At 38.3% G+C, this 19749-nt stretch overlaps 1 pseudogene; it reads left to right on the top strand.

The window, feature by feature from the left end:
• Positions 1–19749, top strand: part of LOC108708974 — a 111765-nt pseudogene that overhangs the window by 23720 nt on the left and 68296 nt on the right.

Here is a 19749-nt window from a genome sequence, read left to right as displayed (position 1 = left end):
AGACCTTGTGCATACATCATTTTAAATTGTTTCAGATTTATTAGAAGGCACATCATAAACAACAGAGTGAACTGTGTTGGTGTTTTAACAAATTGTCATACAAAGTTAATTATTGTTAATAATTCTACTGCTAGGAAAAATAAGTTTACAAATTAAGAAATATTTGACACCTGTGTGAGAACCTTGCATCAGGCGGCAGCAAGCAGGCAGTTGGAAGGGGTGACAAAAAACTTCCACTTGTAAGAGCCAAATTTCCATGTTGCGACCTGGAAATTCAGCTCAGCTAGTGCACAGACGCTATTGTGCTCATTTCACGAGGGATGCGGCCCACCTTTGACCCACTCTGACGCTGATGTTTTAAGCGCAGAGTGGGAGTGAGGGCAGCATTGGGGCTGCTTCCTCTGGCAGCAGCAGCCCCAGGATCTCCATAAGTCTACTAAAAAATTATTATAACTTGTATTAAATTCAATAGGATTTTTTTGTCTCCGAAATGGATTACTTATATCTTAGATGGGATCAAGTATAAAGTACTGTTTTATAATAACAGAGAAAAAAGAAATCATTTTTTAAAAATGTGAATTATTTTCTTAAAATATAGTCTATGTGAGATGGCCTTCCTGTAATTTGGAGCTTTCTGGATAACAGGTTTCCAGGTTATTGGGTATCATACCTGTGTTATAGGTCATTTATAGAAATTCTTTACAACAGTTTTGTTGAATAAATGAAAATTCTGTTTAGAAATGGGTCCATTTGAATGTTTTACCTGTAATGGAAGATATAGAGGCTTATTTATTTAAGGTGGGATTTTATGGGTCTTAGAGGTTTTTGAAACCACAACTAAAAGCACAAACTCTAAAACCATGTTTTTTATTGAATTAAAAATTAAAAATTAGAATTATAAAAAGGCCTGAACTACCTGAAAAAATAAATATGAATACCTCAAAAACTTCTAAAAACTTGAGTTTTTTAATCTGAAAACCACAAAAATTCTGATTTGTTTAAAAATGGTCCAAATAGGATCAGCACACCTTACACTTGATAAATCTCTAGTTTTAGAGGTTTTTAGAAATATCGGAAAACAACTAATTTTTCATGATTCATGGGAAAAAAAATCGCAATTCAGTTGGACCCTTAAGAGTTACATTTCATTATTTCATTTGTATTTTTCAGACTGCATTTCTAAATGATAAGAAAACTGATTCTGAAAACGGAATAATTTAAAAATTATATTGAAAATGTAAAAGTTTTGTGCCAGCAATGTTCATATAAAATATTTGTTTTACAATGTTATGATGTTAAAATGCTTTACTGTTTTAAACAGTAACAGATTTGCAGATTTGCTGTATACAAATACTTGGCTGGGAGTTCTTTGTGCTTGTGATTCCAGTTCACATTAATAATAGATAAAAACAGGCTCCTTATCTATAAAACAATTACATTTGCCAACTTCCTAACCATGTTATAAGATAATGGTAATTACTTTTGCTGTGAGCATCTGTTAATACAGCATTTGTGCCTCTTCAGGTTCATGTGAAAATGGCCGATGAAGCTGTCTGTGTTGGCCCAGCTCCCACAAGCAAAAGCTACCTCAACATGGATGCCATCATGGATGCCATTAAGCACACGGGGCACAAGCTGTGAGTCTGAATGGATCTATCTGCTGCTGCTGTTTCAGATATAGATGACAGGAAAGCAAGAATTTGTTTTAAACCAAAAAAAGGAGGAGTAATAGAAAAGGGTTGAATATTTTGTACATTTGGTTCATGTCACATGAGTTAAATGTGGTTGAAATCTTTACTGGAAATCAAAGGCTTTGAAGCATCTGGCAGGGCTAGTGGCAGTTCCTGCAGGTGGTGTTGGATTCAAAATTCACACCAGGGAGCAGCTTCAGTTCATTCCCAGATATGCTAAAGGGTGAACAAAAAAAAATCCCAATTATGTTTAACTCTTTTTGTGCTGCTGTATTCATCCTTTTCTTATACATTGAATCATTTATTCAACACTTCGATGATTTCATCAATTCAAGTATTACAAATTGTTAAATTTTGAAACACAGACTCATTTTCTAGAATGCCAAATGGCATCTAAAAATAGAATATAGAAAATGATTTGCGGTAGCATTAAAATAGAATATCCTTCTTCATGCTAAAAATAACGTTGAAAATATATTTTTAAATATGAATGAATTTTCTTTAATTGTGTGTGGTTATCTTTCTTTCTATCCTGATTTGTCTGTACATAAGCTAATTCAAAATGTAAACTCCAGGCTAGGATTTGTAGGGTTAAATTCTATAAATGAAGAATGGAGTAAGTGCTTATTGTGATAACATCCACTGTTTTTATTTTGTAGGTCCACCCAGGATATGGTTTTCTTTCTGAAAACAAAGAATTTGCCCGGTGTCTGGTAAGTTGAGTTCTTTTGTGATTGGTAATGAATCTTTAGCAAAAACACTAGCATAGCAGGGTGTTATAGATGCATTCATCACTGAAAGGTGTCTGATTATGCTCCTGGATAAAAAACATTGTTGTTATGGCCCATTTGGAGCTTAACCTGGCCTCATTACTGTATATTGTTCTAATAATAAAATGAAAAGAGAATTCTCTAGCAGTTCTCTATGTAGATTGTTCTAATAATAAAATCAAAAGAGAATTCTGTAGTAGTTGGTCATAATACTAGATCATGTTTTTGTAAAAACTGCACAACTTACCATATTTATTTTACAGTTATAAAGTCTACTCTGTTTTCAAATACTGTTGAAGATTTTTGCTATTAGAGCTGGCATGTCCTAGATGCTATTATTTGTATAATGTATAATCATGCCTACGTAATCACAAAACACCTTGATGTAAATTCTGTTTAGAATGCATTTCCATATGTCATATTTTTTATCAAGCCAACTATCATTTAGTTGCAAGTCTGTCACTTTCAGGACTTTATTCTGAGGCTGACTTCAAATTTGCTTTAAAGTGATCAATGTCATAAACACATGGGGCTCATTTATCAACACTGAGCTAATTTGCCCATGGGCAGTTACCTATATCAACCAATCAGTGATTAGCTTTTTAAAGCCAACTGCAAGTAGAACAATATATGCATCAATCTGATTGGTTGCAATGGGTTACTGCCCATAAGCAGTGTCGGACTGGCTGTCTGGGTTTCATAACAGCTGCCTGTAATGAAACCCAGAGATTCTGCTCAGCAGGGACAACGATAAGAAATGTATCAATTAAATGTATCAAGGTAGAACAGTTTACAGGGTCGGCACCCTCCCCCTCCCAGAGCTGCTTTAGAAGGTGAAAAATGACACTTTACACTACAATATTAGAAAAACGGTGACATATAGAAAATAGAAAGTAATTGGAAAAAGTCGTTATTTCTGGTGATCTATTTGAAAACAGGTGAACAACCCGTTTAATAATTTGATTGGTTGGTATAATTAATTGTTAAAGTTGTTTTGACCAAACAAATGTGCTAAGTCTTCTAGTAGGGATAGCTTTGAATTAAAATACACCCTTGTTTAAAGGTAATAATAAAGCGAATAAATATGGTCTGTATTGAAAATCCTTTTTGTCTGTTGTCGCTTCCCCCCCCGTAATTAAAGCCTCATCCACTACTGTCCATAGTGCCCCCTCTTTTCTTCTCTGCATAGTGCATTAGTGAAAAATGTGTCCCTAACAGTAAATCTCACATATCCATGCAGAGTAGTGCAGAGGAGCTCAAGGGTGCCATCTTCCGCATCTTCAGTGTTTTTTTAGGAACTGACACTGAGCTATTTGGCTTGTGCGCAGTTGGAGAAGGTCCGGTGTGTGTGCCAACTATGCATGTGCCAGAAAGCTCCGTAAATGGCTGAAGGGAAGGAAGAGAATCTGAAGAAAACCAAAGATGCGGAAGATGGGGTTGGTAGGTAGTTAAATTACCCTTACCAGGTTGACCCTAATGAGAGAGGCTGAAGTAGCTGACCTTTAAGGCAGGCTTATGAATCTTTTGAAATAATGAACAGGACTGGAGGCCTCTATGCCTGCAGAGCATGGTAATGCCATGCCATTTTATATAGGGTTGCCACCTTGTGTCGTGTTGAACTTCGGCAAAGGGGTGGGGCAAGTGACTTCAGGGACAGAGCGTGTGACATGAGATATTCTTTTCCACTGGCATAGCTGCCTATCTCTTGGGATTAGTGTCAACTTTGACTACAAGGTACTTTTCATATTATTATATGCCAACATACCCTTAGCTAATTAAAAGCTCACCTTTACCTCATGGGCCAATATTAATTGGGAAGGAAAGAATGCACAGGTTACATGTCTAAAGACTTCAAATCTGACTTACTGAAATTGTTTTACCTGCTTTTGTATTGCCTTGCAGAATTACTTTAGAAATGTTATATTGCAGAACTAAAATATGAAAATGAATGAATCCACGACTGGACCCAATTTATTATTAAAAAAGCACGATTAAATCGGATCAGGGACAAACACAAAAAAAATTGAGCGGAAATCCGAATTGTCCAATTTATTTCTGAGTTTTTTCCCGAATGGCCCAGATTTTTCTGATTTTTGCCCGAAAAAATTGAAAAAGTTCAATTTTGGTGCTAATTCCAGCGCTGACCACAGAAACTTCCAAATAGGATGGGGACCTCTCCCATTTACTTATATACAACCATGGTAGGTCTGAGATGCCGGATTCAGACTTTTTCCATCCTTGTGGTACAATAAATCACTCGAATTTTTAGAGTTTTTGGCATTCATTTAATAAGCCCCCTGAGTGTGCCTTGTACTATCTGTCGGGTTTAATACATTTTCTGTGTCAGATCAGTGTGGGTGCGATATTCTTTAACTCAGAAGGCAAACCTGTTACCTACAGTAGAGACATAATGAGACAGAAGTTGGGCTTTGTCTTCAACTAACACATGGTGGGCTTGGTTAGCATTTAATCCCACTTGGGTGATTTAAAGGGGAAGGAAACCTCGTCGGCGCTAACCCCCCTACCGTGTATTGCCCCCCCTCCCTCCTCCCACCTGGCCTACCCCTCCCGCTGGGCAAATGCCCCTAACTTGTTACTTACCCTTCTGCGCAGGTCCAGTCCAGGGAGTTCACAGGCGACATCTTCTTCCACGCGATCTTCTTCCTCATTTGACCGGCGTTTTGGCGCATGCGCAGTAGGAGCATTTCACCGTACGGATCTACTGCGCATGCGCCAAAAGTCACGCGCATGCGCAGTAGATCGTACCGGCGAAACGATCCTACTGCGCATGCGCCGGTCAAAGGAGGAAGAAGATCGCGTGGAAGAAGATGTCGCCTGTGAACTCCCTGGACTGGACCTGCGCAGAAGGGTAAGTAACAAGTTAGGGGCATTTGCCCAGCGGGAGGGGTAGGCCAGGGGGGAGGAGGGAGGGGGGGCAATTCACGGGAGGGGGGGTGGGGGGTTAGCGCCGAAGAGGTTTCCTTCCCCTTTAAGGATTTAAGAAACATTATGCTATTTGTGAATAGGAGAATAGTAAAATCTTATAGCATTGTTTGCCAGTTTTTACATTATCTGAAAAACTCTGCACATGGAAATATCTTCGTAGAGTAGATATAGAGAATATTTATATTTATGCTAATGATATTTAGTATTTTGTCTGTTGTGCAGAATTTTTAAATATCCATCATATTGATTTAAATTTTAACAATGATAAAGATAAAAAATAAATGTATGTAAATAAAAGGTTGGATTATCCCATTTCTGTCCCACTTTAATCAGAATGAGTTTAATATTTGCTTGTTGAAATTACTTCCAGCGATGACACCTTAACATGTCCCTTTTCTAAACAAGAACGTTAACACAGATGGCTGAAGCAGCCACCTAGTGAAACATTTATTTGTAAAACTGATTTTCTCCATTCAAGTTTGAATTATCTCTGGGTTTGATGCAGAGCTGTCAACCTTTGAGTCAAACCATCCCCCAAGTGATTGTATTTTCTTACCTGACACTCTAGACCAGTGCTTCTATCAGCGGAAAACTAGACCAGCCCAGGGTTCTTCCAGCAAGCACCACGGAGTGATCCTCTTCCTGTTTCTTTGCTCTTCAAATTTCCTGGGGCAGACAAATGCACAGTAGAATGAAGTAGTCGGCTTTTTTGTTAAAGTTCGGCTTTTCAATCTACTGCGCAAGCTAAAAAGAAGCAGGAAGCACTTGTGGTGCTCACTAAAAGAACCCCGGGCCGGTGCAGTTTTCTGCTTATAAGAGCACCAGCTTAGAGTGTCAGGTAAGTAAATACAATCAATTGGCGTGCCTAAGTTTTGTCACCACCAAGTATAAAATGATTTTCCTTCTCCTTTAAGATGTAAAGTATAATACTTGTACATAAAATAAAGGGAAGAGACTGGGAAGAGGAATGCTTAGTTAGTTAAAGTCTTCCATTGCTTGGGAATCAAGCCTTTGCAGAGCTGGGTGGATTGAAGGTCACCATGGAACCCAACAGAATACAACAAAGAAGACTTCACCCTCCCCCCTGTAATTAATAAATACTTGATTTTTGTTTTTGTTTAAGGTGCATGAAATGCTGACAGCATTCAACAAACTCAATAGCTAAATGTAACTCTTCAACATCAAAGAAACCCAAGTAGTAAACTTTATCAATGAATGCTGTGGTAAATGTGAAGGGAGGCAGAAGTAATTCAATGATTGCCAGGGTTTAGTTATGGACTGGACATTATCTAAAGCTATTGTTACACAGATCCCCACAGCACCATATTGAAGCACAGTGTGTGATATGCTAATCTGTTTAATGGGAAATATTTTTTTCGGTCGCTCATAGCATTTCACAATCCACTTAGCAGGACATCCTCTTCGGTAATTTTCCCTGTTGCTTCTCTCTTAATTTTGTTGGCTTACAATCTTAAAACTTAAAGTGTTTAATAATCTTCCTTGCCACTTTATATTTCCACATTTCTTCATAAATGAATTTGCACACTGGACATTTCTTACTGCTAATACATTTAATCTTGGTACTTATGAAACTGAATATTATATGATACATTTTATTTTACAGCAGAAATGGAAAACTGTCTTTGTACAATTGTTAATAAATCGGGATACACAGAAGGGTCTTGTATGTTTCAAAACAATGTCAAACAACGTATTACTGTGGACAGAAACTTTGTTAAAATCACTTGACCTGTTCTGTCAACAGTCTTCATACTGGAGAAAGCATCATATATATATATATATATATATATATATATATATATATATATATATATATATATATATATATTTTTTTTTTCTTTTTTTTTTTTTTTTTCTAAAGCGTGACAGCACAGGTCTTTTGGACTTTTAATTTTTTCAAAATTAGTTATTAGGATATATCAGTAAGACTGCTTTTAGTACAGGTTTGGGCTCTCTTATATGGAAAGCAGAAAGCTCTGTGTTATGGAAAGGCAATCTCCCATAGAGCAAATGTTGAGAGCAAACTCAAATTTAGTTATCCGGTGTCAGCTTGTCACATGAATCTGCCTAACTTCACGGCAATGTTAAAATCAATAGCTTTACTATTTTGATTACTTATAAGGGTACAACAATATTAATTGTATTTTTGCCAGAGTAAACACACTACCATCTCCTATAGAGTCATTTTTAAGAAAATAACACTTTCTTTATTTATTTTCTTTTTCGTTCTAATAATGAAATAGTGCCTTATACTTGATGGTAACTAATAATTAACATTCAGATTGGTGGCAAATCAATTTTGTTTGATTCATTTAATGTTTCACTGCTTTTGAGTATACTTAGAGGAGAAGGAATGGTGTAACATTGGAAGATTTCAATGTTTAGACAACCCCCAGTGATTATAATCAGTTACCCGGGGCCTGTGCTCCTGTTTGCTGCAAACTGAACTAGCTAAGAGCACTATTGTAGGAACTCCACATTGCCATCTTCTTGTATTTTGTTGAACCCTGTTTGCCCCTGCTTGGTACATTTGTGCAGTAGAGCAAAAAGCTGGCTGTTTTGCTTCAAAATGTATCTTTTTAATCTATTGCACATACAAAACAGCCGTGAGGGATCCCATGGAAACAAAAAAATAAGATGAAAAAATGTTGCTACTACAGTAGCAACATTACTGATATTCTGATGACCTCCAAGGTGGGGTGTTACACCTAGGTGCAGTTACACTTCCTGTCCACTGGTATTTAAGCCTGTACAACTAAATTGTATCTAGGGATTCGGCCTTTGTCAGCAGGATTCAGATTCGGACAAATCCTTGTGTCTGGCCAAACCAAATCCAAATTTTAATTTACATATGTAAATGAGGGGTGGAAAGGGAAATCACATGACTTTTTGTCACAAAACAAGGAAAAACATGTTTCCACTTTTTCCTTTTCTGTCCATAATTTGCATATGTAAATTAGGATTCAGATTCGGTTTAGTATTTGGCCGAATCTTTAACAAAAGTTTCAGGGATTCGGCCGAATCCCAAATAATGGATTTGGTGCATCCCTAATTGTATCCTTGCTGATGTATGACACAAATGGATTCAAGTGAAGTGCAGTAAAACACAGATATAAAGTCACCAGAAAAAGATTTGCTGGACTGTGTCTTATCAGAACGGAAACAAGTAACAGTTATAGTTACCCAATCACTATAGTGTACCTTTTAGATGTTCACTGAGAAGGGTTTCCTCTTCCTACCATTCAGTCAGCTACATGTGTTCTGTATTACATCAGGCTATGGAGCCCCCTCTACTGTTTTTGCCTATCATTGTTTTCTGAGACACGTGAATAGTGAGAATATAGCATTATTGTTTTGCTTTAAAATCAGCTGTTATGTTTGTTGTGGTGTTTTTCAGAAATACGATCATTGTTTCTCCGACCACTGTCATATGAAAAATGATCTTGTTAATTCTGAGAGTAAAGTTAACAAGAGTAAAAGTAACAATCGTAAAATATATGTAGTGTACCTATTAACTCCAATTTTGTAAATATGTCACAATGAGTTCTGAATAGTATACAGTATTTTGTAAGAGTCTACAGGACAAATATGTCTTGTAAAATCAAATTCAAAATGCCTGAACAAATGAAAAATATAGGATATTTAATGTTGATCTCTGCGATAGCAGTAAGTTGCTGGTATTAACATGGCTATTCCTTTATAATGGCATTAGTATGTTTATGATGGTTAAATAAGTAAAAAATCAGTGACAAATACTGTCACAGGTAGGCCTTTCCAATAAAGTCATTGCTTTGGACTAAATAAACTGCTTTTTCAACCCCTTATTCTGCTGTTCTTCTAAAAATCCAGCTCAGAGGGTGGTGGACAAGTATTGCCCTTCTAGCTGTGAGGCAAATACTGATTGTTATGCAAAGTGTTCTGGAGAAACAAAGGGACTTGATAGGGCAATTACAGCCCATGGTTAAGATTACAATAATTGACATCTCCACAAATATTTTCTCTGGCACTCGTTTTTCTGATTCTTGTTGATACACATCAGCTAACAAAGGTTTTCAAATGTGTTTTCTATCACTAAACCATGGAAAATTATCAACATTTTATCTATTATTATTATTATTGATATTTTTTCCCAGGTTGTGTTCCATGATTCCTAGGGTAAGGATTGCAGTCCTCAGCAGCCTGTTATTGTTAACAATAGTATAGCACAACAACATATACAAGGATATAAGAGTGTACTAAAATGAATAGCAGCAAAATAATCATACAAGTAATACTGACTGCAAATTAGTGATGGGCGAATTTATTCACGAGGAGCGAATTTGCGGCGAATTCCCCCGATTCGACGCCGGTGAATAAATTTGATAAACCGCCGTGAAAATTCGCCAGCGAAAATTCACCGGCATAAAAAAATGGACGACGGCATCAAAAACGGACGCCGGCTTCAAAAACAAGACGCCATCGGCATTTCGCAAATGTTTCACCGTTTCGCGAATTTCGTGGGAAATTCACTCATTTTTTGCCGAAACGCCCAAAATTCGCCCATCACTACTGCAAATGTGTTGTCTTTATATTTTTTACTAAATGCAGTAGTTTATTTGCAATTAATAATCATGTGATGGCCCTATACATTCTTGCACTCTGATAGGTTCAAAATATGGCTTAAACCATTACTCTCATAACCTTTTATTCACTTAAATAAGCCTACCAAAGCTTCATACTGTGCTGAAGCCCACTGTGAAATACATAGCATTTAATTTGTAACCCTCCTCAAATTTCAAATCACAGTTTTAGAAATTCTTCTCCATACTGTCCAGAAGTAAAACAAACCATGTTTAAGTTTGTCAATATGCAATGCTACAAACTAATCAAATAAAGGACACAAATATAGCGTTTGTCATGAATTTAAAGGAAACTTAAACACCACAGGAAGCCTAACTTTGTTACAGGGCTTAAGCAGGATCAAACTAGGCAGCAGATATTTGCTTCACTTTGCTGACTTAAAGGAAAACTATACCTCCAAACAATGTAGGTCTCTATAAAAATGTATTGTATAAAACAGCTCATATGTAAAATCCTGATTCATGTAAATAAACCATTTTCATAATAATTTACTTTTTTAGTGCCATTGGCTAATTCTAAATTGAAAATTGCCTTTTTAAGAAATAAGGGCCGCCCCCTGCACACAAGCCATATATGTTAGGTCACGAGCCAATTAACAGACTAAGTTATGCCTTTTGCTTCCACTTCTTCACGTTACAGTTAGAGTTGCATTGTTTCTGGTCAGGTGATCTCTGAGGCAGCATAGAGAATATCATAAAATGGTGGCTCTAGGTAAAAGCCTTAAAAGGGCTTAAATTTACTTAAATATCAATTCCAGTTTGGCAAGATTCTTTAATATGCCACTTAATATGAAGTCAACTATCCATTGTTTAAGTATTCATTTTGGGGGTATAGTTTTCCTTTAAAGTGGGTTCACCTGCTGTTCACCACAGATCACCTTAATTATACCATCAGTCTTTCTGGGCACCTTTTATTTGGAAGGGTAGTCTTGAACATAGGGTAGTCATGCTTTTGAAACAGGTAAGAGTCAAACCTCCCATTTGAAACAGGACAGGAAGGATTTTTGTCCTGCACATGTAGCTCATCTTTGAGGTGGCCCCTAGCTGCCCTAGCAGGAATGCTGTCAGAAGTGAGGTTATCACTTCTGGCAGAAAGAAGAATGGCAGTGTAAGAAAAACAATATATTCAATGTTTGAAAATAACATTATATATTTTTAAATATTATTATTATTATTATTATTAACATGTATTAATATAGAGCCAACATATTGCGTAGCACTGTAAAGTAAATGTGATTACACAACTAAATCACATGAATTATATACATAGAACATATGGAGTTACATACATCACAATCAATACCGGTATAAAAGGTGAGGAAGGCCCTATGCAGAAAGCGCTTACACTCTAAAGGGAAGGGAGTAATACACAAGGTGTGGGAGTGGGCAAGATTGAATGAATTAAGTGGGTGAGAAATGTGGTATTGTATGTGGTGTTGCGTTTGGTAGTTAAGCAGAGTGAGGGTAGGCTTCTCGAAAGAAGTGCGTTTTCAGAGATTTCTTAAAAGCAGAAAGGTTGGGAGAAAGTCGACAGACCGTGGGCGAGAGTTCCGGAGGAGGGGTTCAATGAGTGCATGTGAGGAGGTAATGAGAGAAGAGTTAAGTAGCAGGTCAGTAGAGGAGAGTAATAAGCAGTTGGTGAGTATTTAGAGATGAGTTCAGTGATGTAGGGTGGGGCAGAGTTATGAAGTGCTTTGAATGTCAGGGTCATTAATTTGAATTTGATTCTGAAAGGTAGTGGAAGCCAGTGCAGGGATTGACAGAATGGCGAGGCAGAGGAGGAGTGGTTGCTGAGGTTTATGAGCCTCGCAGTAGTGTTCATTATGGACTGGAGAGGTGACAGTCTCTGAAGGGGAAGGCCAATTAAAAGAGAGTTACAGTAGTCTAGACGTGATATGACGTGAGAGTGAATAAGAATTTTGGCAGCATCTTAGGTGATGAATGATCGTATTTTGGATATGTTCCTTAGGTGGAAGTGACATGATTAATAAGTGACTGGATATGAGGAGTGAATGACAGGGCAGTGTCTAGGATAACCCCAAGGCACCGGGCCTGGGGAGAGGGGGTGATAGTGGAATTGTTAACTATGATGGATACTTCCAGGATGTTACTGGTGTTAGTTGGAGGAAATAGAACCATTTCAGTTTTAGAGAGGTTTAATTATAGGTAGCGTTGCGACATCCAGTTAGAGATAGCGGACAGGCAGGAGGAGACACAAGTTAGGAGTTCTGGGTTGAGATCAGGAGATGTGAGATAGATCTGAGTATCGACAGCATAGAGGTGGTAGTGGAAACCATAAGAGTTGATTAATTTGCCGAGGGAGGAAGTATAGAGGGAGAATAGTAATGGTCCCAGGACAGAGCCTTGAGGAACTCCAACAGAAAGAGGTAGGGGAGAAGATGCTACTCCATTGTAGGAGACACTGAAGGAACGATTGGTGATGTAAGAAGAGAACCAGGACACGGCTGTGTCACAAAGGCCAAGCAAATGGAGGGACTGGAGGAGGAGAGGGTGATCTACAGTGTCAAATGCAGCTGAGAGATCAAGCAGTATTAGTAGTGAGAAATGATTGTTGGCTTTAGCGGTTAAAAGGTCATAAGTTAGTCGGGTCAGGGCATTTCAGTGGAGTGTTGTGGCTTAAAACCAGATTGTAGGGGGTCCAGCAGGTTATTATCAGAGAGGAATGAGGTTAGTTGGTTGTAGACTAGGCGCTCAAGTAGTTTAGAGATAAAAGGTAGCAGAGAGATAGGTCGGAGGTTGTCAAGATTGGAGGGATCAAGAGAGGGCTTTTTCAGAATGGGGGTGACAAGAGCATGTTTTAGTTGAGAAGGAAACAGTCCAGCTGAGAGCGAGAGATTAAATAGGTGAGTTAAGGCTTTGATTAGAAAAGGATTGGTATTGCAGAGAAGTTTTGAGGGAATTGGATCAAGCGGGCAGGTGGTAAGGTGAGAAGAGGCCAGAAGCTTTAAGACTTCCTCATCAGTGACAGGGGTGAAGGAGCACAGGAGAGACTGGGGAGTGTGGAGGGAGTGTGGTGGAAATCTAGGGGGTTTGAGTAGTGTAATGTCCCTTCTGATAGTGTCAATTTTGTTTTTGAAGTGCTCAGCAATATCTTGAGCAGAGACAGATGTGCATGGAGGGGGTGGAGAAGGGGAAAGGAGAGTGTTAAAGTTGGAGAAAAGTTGTGCTGGTTTTTTAGAAAGGAAGTTAATGAGTGAAGTAAAGTATGTTTGTTTGGCTTGGAAGAGGCTGGTGTTAAAGGCAGGGCAGATTTGTAGCTCCAAAAGTCTGATTCTGAACGGGATTTGGGCCAGCGACACTCGAGTGCACGTGAATGTCTTTGGAGCGTTTTTGTATGAGCAGTATGCCAGGGTTGAAGTGGTTTGGGTTTAGTTTTTGTAGGAGCAAGTTCATTAAGGGCAGTGGTGAGAGTACTATAGTAGACACAGGTAGCCACATTAGGACAAGAGATGGCTGAGATATTAGAGTCAAAAGGGTCAAAGGAAGAAGAGAGATGTGATACATCTACAGCTTGCAAGTCACAGTAAGTACGTGTTTGGGGAATAGCAGGTGTTGAGGAGGGAGTTAGTGAGAGTTGAAATGTGAGCAAATTGTGATCAGAGAGGAGGAATGGTGAGTTAGTAAAATTGGTGGTTGAACAGAGTCTGGTAAATATGAGATCCAGAGCATTACCATTGGAGTGAGATAGGGAGTCTGAGCACAAAGATAAGCCTAGGGAGGAGTTTAGTGAAAGAAGTCTAGAGACAGAAGGGTTTTTAATGTTGTTAACGGGTATATTAAAGTTACCTAATATGATGGATGGGATGTTAGATGAGAGAAAGTAAGGAAGCCAAGCAGCAAAGTTGTCCAGAAATTGTGCAGTTGGTCCTGGTGGTCGATATATAACAGCAATGCAGAGTGAAACAGGAGAAAAGAGCCTAATGCAGTGAGCCTCAAATGAGGAGAATGATAGGAAAGGAACAGGTGGAAGAATTTTAAAAGTACAGCGGGGAGAGAGAATTAAACCCACCCCACCTCCAGGTCTGTTACCAGGTCTGGGAGTATGAGTAAGGTGTAGGCCCCCATAGGACAGGGCAGCAGGTGAGGCAGTGTCAGTAGGAGAAAGCCAGGTTTCAGTAAGTGCGAGTAGGTTAAAGGAATTTGCAATGAAATGGTCGTGTATAGTGGTGAGTTTGTTGCAAACTGATCTGGCATTCCAGAGAGCACAGGAAAGATTAACTGGGTTTTTGGGTATAGGAATAACAGTTCTGTACTGTTGGAATTTGCACCGAAGAGAAGGAGCTTGTGGCCGTGTTATAACTGGGATGGGGTGAGGGCCAGGGTTTGGGGAAATGTCCCCAGCTGCCAGCAATAGAAAGTAAAGATAGACTAAGTGAGAGCGGGATTTGTAAGTTCTTAGTTTGTATGAAAAAGAGGAGTTTTGTGGAATAGCTAAACAGAGTACTTTATAAACTTCATGTGTGGAGAGGGAAGGAGAGTAGAGAGGCTGAGATTTGTATAGAACTGGGATTTGATGGGGGAGGTAGTGAAAAATAGAAAAGATTTGACGAGCACTCCATTCACCCGTTCGATTAAAAGAAGTAAATATTTATTTCAGCATATTAAAAACATGCATTCCCTGACAAGTTTCATATCATCCGATACGTAGTCATAGGTATTACATAAACATGCAGCCAACGACTTTTTAAACTAACATTCCGGACATGATCTCAGCAATTGAGTTGAGTTCAAACAGATTAGGGCATATTAACCCTTTTGCTGCAAAAGGCTTTTTAACAAGTGAAAAAACTTTACTTCAATATTTTACATTTGGAAGGAATAAATAAATAAATGTATTCATTGCATTTTAGCGTCTTCTTATTTCTGATGCGGTAAACTGTCACGGTCGGCACCCAACACCAGAACAAACACCAGACACCCTGGTCTCGGCTCGTGCTTCACCAGTAGTGTGACCACCTTTGGGCCTCGGGAGGAGCCCTCGGCTTACTTGGATGCCACCAGGACTTAAACAAGAGGTGCAAGATGAGGGTTCTGGAGAGGCAGAGGGGCACGACTGTAAAGCAAAGTCTTTGGACCGAAGATTGTAGTACAAGGCGTTAGGCAAAAGAGTAGTCAGATCAGGCCGGGTCGAGGCAAGCAGAGAATAAACGTAGTCAGGCAGGCAAGGGTCAAACCAGGAAGTCAATCAGAGGGTTAATCAGTAGAGGTACTCGGTAATCAGGCAAGGGTCAGGATCCAGAAGTCAGAATAGTGCAGTGCAAGATAAGAGGAGCAGCGTGGCTGGAGTCCCCGCCGCACCACTAGACCACCAGGGTTAGTCTTTTTCATTACATAAACCTTCTAAAAGAAATTCATTGAGGTAACGATCTCATCAAATAAATAAATAAATTCATTGCATTCTTGCAAAAATGTTTTATGAAGCATGAGAGTGAAAGGAGGAGAAATACAGGATAAAGCATGTTTGGAGTAAGAAGTAACAAACTGGCAGGTACAAACAAATCTGTGTTCTTCTTATCCCAGCTGGTTCAAAGTTGATAGAAGATAATCCGGTTGTTAATGCCTTGTCCAACTTCCTTGTATATCTGCCATTTCTAAGCACTTGTGAAATATTAGCACTTAGGAAATGTTAGCACTCGTGCCATACCCCTGACACTAGTGCCATTCCCTATACTGGGTCTGAATTTTTAAATAGCTAGGCAGTGCATATTTTCAGCACAAAAGTCACACAAGGAATGTGTTCATTCCCAAAGTTGCATTTTAATCAGGGGGAAAGCAATCAAAATGAATCTAATTTTGCTCCTCTTCTTTGTTTCAAAATTTCAGATCCATTGATCAATATGTTTTGTTCCCAAATAAACAAAACTTTAACTGCACCTTTGAGCCATGTCCATAATCGGTACTGTTTTGCTAGTGTCAGACTGGGCCCACTGGAGAAAAGGTTTAACAAAAAAAAAATCATGAAAACCTATTTATTTAATGACATTTGTACATACAAATGTGAATGCATCATTAAATTGTAAATTGCATTAGGCTGTGATGTTGGAACAATATAAGCTTTGGTTCACACATTTGTTTTAATACCCAAGTAGAATTTCTGCTACTAGATGATCTAATTCAAAGTAAATATGCATGGTACATTGACACTTCATTTTTTGCCCCATTTTTTGTATACAATGAGCAGAATGAAAAAATGTTTATTTCTCAGTTTGTTATATGTGGATGAAAACACCAGTAACATACTGTACTATTCACTTTCTAACCACATAGGAAGCTAAATAAGAAGAAACTACAAGGCAACGGCAGGTGTTTGATCGACTGTGTGAATCATCTGTTGTGAGATTCTTGGAATAATTGCCTTGTTATGGTGCATATTATTTGATGTGTGGGTGCTCTGATATTGGGCTGGAGCAGACATTGTTCCATATCATTACATGTCTCTAGGATAAACAGTTCTACTGACATTGGAGTACCAAAGGTACTATTATTCTGATTATTTTTCTTTCTGATAGAGTTTCTTTCTGATAGAGTTTCCAACTGATTTCCGCTTTCTGTAGGCAAACTCCATCTAAAGGCATTGATTTAAAAAAAAACTGTTGCTGTGCAATATTTTCAAAAAAATTTGTTCTGATGCTATGTATAATGTGTGTGTGTATAAAATATCATAAACGTTGTACTCACTGGTCTTGTTAAAAAAGCAAAAAACTAAAAAAATTTATTAAACCGCAGTTTCATCCTTCATAGTATTAGCTGTAAGTAACCAGCACCACAATATGGCTCCAAAATACCAATGTCGAATGGACATAGCAACCCAAATAAATATCCTTTCATGTGTATAAATTAATGTATATCCTGCTTAGATGGCCATAAACAGATTAACAGTAAACCACCAAAAGGTGCATTATTTAAATAGACAAAGTCCAGAGAAGGGCAACCAAGCTGAAAAAAAGGAATGGTCACATCACATTTTCCTGGATTCAGTCCTGGATTCTTGCTAATGCCACACAGGGCTGATTTTTTGCCTTTGGATAAAATAAGGCTAAAAGAGTCAACCCCAATGTTGGCATCGGCCTTCTCTTGTGAAAGCACCAAGAACCACTGTGTCTGCCAAGGTATTTAGACCACTCCCTGGGTAAACCATTCTTAATACAGTAGACTTTTCAGAGTTCTGTTTAATAAGGAAAAGTCTCTGCAAAAGTTATTACATTTTCTGTAATCCCTTTTGGTACATCTAAAAGATGATTGCTTTTGGCTTGGCTCCTTTTCTAACGTGCCTGTATTAGAGTGGTCACAAGGGCCAATCGTAGGTGCAACATTAATTCAATTGCACTAAAAGCTTTCCAAGTCCTGTTGACACAATTGCCTGTGTTCATTGTGAGTGTGACTTGCGCATTTGATTCTTTACACACAAGTGCACTGCGCATATTGATGCAGGTAGCTGAGACAACCATGAAGCTATCTCCTGGTCCAGAGGTGGCAGTAGCTTCATGGTTTCTGTGCATCAATAGGTCTGAATGGAACTATACTAAAAAACAAGTGCAAAGAGCACATATTTAGAGCACATGCCTTTAATGAATAGGGTTTTATTGACTGTGGGGAAACTGTGGTAATGGACATATATGATCCCAATAATCATACTTGCTACACTAGTTGTTTTTTTTTAAAAAAGGTAATATTTAACCATTACATGGGCCTGGTCTTTATCTCAGTTGTGACTCTGCTAGCACTTTCTTTAATAAATTAAAGAAGTAATTCAGTTCATTAAACTTGGGAACTCTCCCAAATTTCTGAAGAAGATGCATCTACTTCCAAGCAATAATATATAGCCATAGAGGTCCTGGATATATATTTCTTCATTTGGTTTCACACTGATTCCATAATCAACTTTTCCTTTACTACCCATTTTTCAGGAATCACATTTACTCCTATTGTAAGCTAAGAATATTTTCTTTGGTGTCGACTGAATAGCTCCCTATATTTATGTGCCAGCTCTATGTTTTTATCTTGTACTTTGTAAACCTGTAGAAGAAAGGAGAGCGATAATGCATAAGCAATTGAAAAACAGGAAGCAAATTACTTGATGATTATGGTAGACTGTAAAAGAACATTAGATGGAAAATTTAGATGGACTCAACAAGATGTCCCCATGATCATTATACATCAGTATGACTCTACATATTACACGTATGCAGTGTCGGACTGGCCCGGCGGGACACCGGGAAAATACCCGGTGGGCCCTGACCCTAGTGGGCCAACGCCGGGCCAGACCACCTCTCCCAAACAGTTTTTCGGAAAAAAACTATTTCGGCGCATCGCAGCGCCATTTGCGCACCCGCGCCTAGCGCCTTTTGCGCATGCGCGCTTAGTGATTTTTGCGCATGCGCGATGCGCCGCCTGACGGAGTATGCTGATCGGCGCTTCGGCTCAAAGTAGGTAGCGGGGCCAGAGGGGGGCCCTGGACAGCAGTCCGACCCTGCACGTATGGAACTGGTTTTCCGGAATGCTTGGGACCTGGGGTTTGTCCAGATAATGGATCTTTTCATAACTTGAATCTTCATACCTTACGTCTACTAGAAAATCATGTAAACATTAAATAAACCCAATAGACTGGTTCTGCTTCCAATAAGGATTAATTATTTCTTAGTTTGGTACATGTTACTGTTTTATTATAACAGAGAAAAGGGACATTTATTTGATTTTAATCATTTGATTTTAATAGTCTATCGGAGACAGACTTTCTGTAATTTGGAGCATTCTGGATAACTATTTTCTGCATAGCGGATCCCATACCTGTATCAAAAACTCTGCCTATCCAGTGTCACAACCCATATCACAGCTATAGAGTCTATAGAATATATATAAGTAGTAAGCATCACACAGAAACCAGAACATTTTTCAAATCTCGGGGTCTCCAGTCCTCTGTTATCATTCTGTCTGTGGGCCAGCAAAGACATTATTAAAATAATAGCATCAATCACTTGTTTTACGTCAAGAGATAATGCAGAACAATGTTTATGTGGGCAAACGTTTCACTGTATCTTTTTATAATCCAGCAGTAGACTTTGAATGTTTTTATAAACTGCTGGACTAAGCAGTGTCATTACACACTGTCCTCTTTGACTGACATGCTTTTTAATTTTATATAATTCATTTACTGTTGATGCTTAAATGGCTGATTATACTCATGATATCAGTGACAAAACAGCCCTGTATAGAGTGACACTCCCTTTTATACTTATGTTCTCACACTAAAAGTCTTGAATGGCAACAGTATCCATTCTATGATGATATGATAATTACGTTGTGTGATCATGCCCATTATCCGATGACACTGACTATGGCAAAATGTCTGTCTAGACATCCTCTCATTTGCTTACAATATTAGTGTATGTGTTATTTTGTTGTCAATAGTTATATGTGTTGCATTTTGAAGTGTTTAAATATACTGCATTTTTTAAAATTAGTATAATGTAATAAAATTACATTGGCTTAATTTATCTTAAAAAATAAGTTTTTGTATTTGATTGTGCCCATTTAAAAGTTGGCAATACAGAATGCTTTTATGATGTTTTACCTCCTGACCAAAACAGTGGCATTTCTATGTATGGCAAATGTCTTGTTCAACACTTGCTTAGTAAAAGCAAGCTAAATATCTGTCTTTATTCATAATAATATGACCATTCC

This window comes from Xenopus laevis, chromosome 2S (assembly GCF_017654675.1).
Source record: "Xenopus laevis strain J_2021 chromosome 2S, Xenopus_laevis_v10.1, whole genome shotgun sequence".
NCBI lineage: Eukaryota > Metazoa > Chordata > Amphibia > Anura > Pipidae > Xenopus > Xenopus laevis.
Note: the sequence above shows the minus strand (reverse complement) of the source record. Positions and strands in the feature narration are given on the sequence as shown.